This window comes from Astatotilapia calliptera, chromosome 7, assembly GCF_964374335.1.
Source record: "Astatotilapia calliptera chromosome 7, fAstCal68.1, whole genome shotgun sequence".
Lineage (NCBI taxonomy): Eukaryota > Metazoa > Chordata > Actinopteri > Cichliformes > Cichlidae > Astatotilapia > Astatotilapia calliptera.
In genome coordinates this window covers 44,813,984-44,818,156 of record NC_137428.1, presented here as the reverse complement: position 1 = coordinate 44,818,156, position 4,173 = coordinate 44,813,984, and the positions used below count along the sequence as shown (strand labels likewise).

The following is a 4,173-nucleotide window of genomic DNA, read 5'->3' as shown; positions in this document are numbered from 1 at the left end:
ACATTTTTTATTTCTCGCTGATATCCGATCCAGTAATTTGGGTCAGTATCTGACCGATAGGTAATATTGGATCGGTCCATCTCTGCTACTAATGTTTACAATTTTTATAGAATACATGAAATGAGAAACAGATTTACAGTTTTTGCCCGTTGCTTGAACACATTTGGCAAAACGTCGCTCATTGTGCCAAAACTCTAAACACAAGTAAACACGACACAACACTGGGAAATATACCATACACATCTGTGCCAAAATGAAACTCCACTCCCAAAACCTAAACTCTGCTGTCAAAACCTAACATTCCTCTGTCAAAATGTAACTCTGTTGACAAAATGACACATACTTGCATCATATGCAAACACTTACAGATCAGGGGGAACACACTAGTCTTCTTTATATAAAACACTGCAGTCCTTGATTTCCATTGTGTATTCAGAAGGCACATTTACAGGAGACACATTTCCAAACAACCAAAAACGCAAATAGACCTACTCAATAGTGTACATCGCAGTACCATGAATTCAGATAAAGCAAAAAAAAAAAAACAACCACAACACAATAATACTGCAATAGAAAAAACACTATACTGTAAACACAAAAAACCATGACAATTGTGCATAAGTGGGCTCATGGATCCCGCCGTCTGTTGGGGTCTGGCCACAGGACCTCATCAACATCGCAAGCAGTGTCCTCTCCCGCTGGGCACCGGGGAAAATATCCTCTTGCATGTCGAAACCATCCATGGATTGCTGTCACCTGAATGTCGCCGCAGGCCTGTTCCATTGCCTGCAGAAGAGGCATGCGGGCATGTGGTTGGTGGTCATATACACGTCATCTCCAAGCCTAAAAAAATCCTCAATAGGGTTTAAAAATGGTGAGTAAGGGGGCAAGTATACCACTTCAAATTGATTGTGGTTGGAGAACCAGGCCTGGACCAGAGCAGCCCGATGGAAACTGACATGATCCCATATCACCACAAACCTGGGCTGATCTGCTCTGTTCTGTACAACTATGTTATGGAGAGCATCTAGAAATGTGAGTATGTGTTGGCTATTGTATGGACCTAGTATTGCATGATGGTGCAGAAGCCCTCGAAGGCTTATGGCGGCACATAATGTGATGTTTCCCCCGCGCTGCCCTGGGACGTGCACAATTGCCCTTTGGCCAATTACATTACGACCCCGTCGTCTTGTTTTGCTCAGGTCGAATCCAGCTTCATCAATGAAAATGTATTCATGAGGCTGTGCAGCTCCATCCATGGCCGAGATTCTCTGAAAAAAAGGGGAACATGTCACTGTACTACAGTGCTACACATATGGCACCCTCACCCCATCACACAGGTACCTGTGTAGCTCTCAGAATAGATCCATGTGGTACTGATATGGTACATATTCAGCTGCTACTGGACTTCACCAATACTCTATTGTAAATGTAAGGGACAGTTACACGTACCCGTACATATTCAGCTCGAAGTCAGAATCAGAATCAGAATGGGTTTATTGCCAGATGTTGAGGTTTACAACATTAGGAAATTGCTGCGGTGCTTCAGTGCAGACAATAAGAATTAAAGTGCTATGTAGAAAGAAAGATAGATATGTGCATGAGATATACATGAGATATATACATGAGAATAAGAATTATGAGTGCTACGTAGAAAGATATATACCCTGTCACTGTTCCTCTCAAATGGGACTCTGTAGAGCTGCTTCATGGTGATGCTGTGTTTTCCCAAGATGCGTCTGATGGTGGTGATGCTCACATGGTTTATGTTGCTGAACACTCGCCTGTCTGCAAGTATTTTCCGTCGTAGCTGGTGGAGACGGATGGCATTGTCTGCCCTCACTAGGTCCACAACGGCAAGTTCCTGCTGTTGTGTGAACAGGCGTTGCCGTCCTCCCCCAGAAGGTCTTCGGGTCATTCTGGAGGAATACAACCACATATTGTCATCGGTTTGCTTATTTTTCTTACAGTACTTTACTGTACGTACTGTGTCATCCACTGTACAACACTGTACTTCAATATAAGGAATCAGCCACTTTGGCTGCAAAAGGAGCATTAGCACCCCGTACACTTGATATGGTAATGTGATATACTGTAGAACAGTGCTATGAAACCATCTGAGTAGAGCAGAAGGTATGGAGGTGAAGACATACCTGTTTTCTAGTCGGAATGTTCGTATTACAGATGCCACTGTGAAGCGGCTTAGATGTGGGTGGACTCTCTGCCCAGCTTCCCTCATAGTCAGGCCATGGTTGATGACATGGTCCACCAAAGTTGCTCTTATTTCATCAGAAATATGGGTCCGTTCATGGCCTCTTCGGCCTTCTCCTCCTCCTCCTCTTCCTCCTCCTCCTCTACCTCTTCCTCTTCCTCTTGCTCTCCCTCCATCCATGCTTGCAAAGTTCTTGAAATGGCTACGCTGAGGGCTTTTTGTAGTTGGCTAATTGGTGTTCGGTTTTGCAAGTACGTGCCTTCAGGTGTGTATTTGAGTGGTTGCAATTATCCGATGTGTTTTGTATTTTGGATACATGTGTTTTCCGAATGGCACCCTGAGATTTCATTTTGTGAGCGAAGTGTCTTATGTATGAAATAGAGTGTAGCATGCAGGACCATGTGTGTTGCATAAAGGAGTAGGAGTGTTGCATAATTGGTACTGGGGTGCAAAGCAGCGCTTTTGTTTAAGGTATGGGTACATGTGTTTGAGGTATGGTAACAAAAGCTTCACGTTGTGTTACTTTAGTCTGAGCATGGGTTTATAGTGTTCAAGCAACGGGCAAAAACTGTAATATGGGGCTTATGAAATATGGCCTTGGGATCTCCAAGAAAGAGAACTTATTTCTAAAACCTATTTCTAAGAATGTGCCTTTAAACACAGGTGCTCCACTCTTTTACAGTTTTTTCTGATTGCTTAAGCACATTTTTTGTAACTATTGGCTAATTTTGCAAAACTCTTCACACAAATAAGAAAACCTGTCACCCAATCATCAAAACATTGTAGTTCTCTTGCAAAAGCAAACACAGCTAGATTAACTCTTCACACCTTCGTAAAAATGGTGTTTCCGTATCAAACAGTACACACAGGCCATCATCTACTAAGCACACAATGCGCCAACTGCACACTGATGGTATGAATACAAAACACATCTGGCTTTTGCTTTCTCTGTGCACAAGGTAGGCTATGTCAGTTTGAGCTCATACTTCTGTCATAGATCCATAAGCATAGAGGGATCCAAACTTCAAGTACATCAAAACAAACACAAGTGTTTATTTCCAAGTATAGGATTATTTGCAATCGCCATAATGACTATATGGGTTACTTGGTCTGCAGTGAACATGCTTCCTCTGCCCCCAGCATCTGGTCATCTAGCAATTCTGTAAAGTAACAATTTCAGTATTTTTACATCAATGGTATTGGTGTGTTTCTCATTGGCATATGGCAGTGCTACAAATCTTTGTGCGAAGTGACTGTACTAACCGATTCTCATTTCAAGATGTCCCTATGGTACTTGCTACAGTGTAGCGGCTCGAGTTAGGCTGGACCCGTTGGCCAGCTACCCTCAGGGTCATTCCACGGTTGATGACATGGTCCACTATTGTAGCTCTGATGTCATCAGCAATTCTATTTCTTACTCTTCCTACCCTTCCTCTCCCCCCTCCTCATCTTCCTCTCCCTCCTCCTCATCTTCCTCTTGCTCCTCCTTGTCCTTGTCGTCCTCTTCATCCTACTTCTTCACCTCCACGTCCTCTTCCTCGGCCTCCTCTACTTCTCACTCTTTCTGCTCCCTCCATTGTACTCCGCACACACAGCTTACCTGTATTATAGTGCTTAGGCTGATTGCAAAGTGAACTAATTATCTAAAAAAGTTTTCACATGTGAAAGTGTGCCAGACAGTTGGCAAATTAGTGTTAACGATAGCCATACATGTGTATACTTTTGCTAGGAGTGTGTTGGAAATTTGGTAATTGAGTGTTGTGCAGTGAATTGTGCCTACAGTTTTGCAAAGTGTGTGTTACAAAATTGCAAACTGAGTGCAAAGCAGTTTTTGTGCTTTTAGTTTTGCAAACTCAGTGAGTGGTTTTGCTATAAGTCTGAATAGTTTTAGAGATTGTGCTACAGGAATCACAGTTGGGGTTTAAGCATTCAGAAAAAACTGTAAGTCAAAATACAACAAG

The 4,173-nt window shown here is 42.8% G+C and overlaps 1 long non-coding RNA gene across 1 annotated transcript; it reads right to left on the bottom strand.

The window, feature by feature from the left end:
* Positions 1–413: 413 nt before the first annotated feature.
* On the bottom strand, positions 414–2,782 carry LOC145430132 (uncharacterized). The gene is made up of 2 exons (XR_013910550.1): positions 2,154–2,782; positions 414–1,919 (listed from the first exon to the last, which is right to left on the bottom strand). It is a non-coding gene; the product is annotated as an uncharacterized LOC145430132 (long non-coding RNA).
* Positions 2,783–4,173: the final 1,391 nt, after the last annotated feature.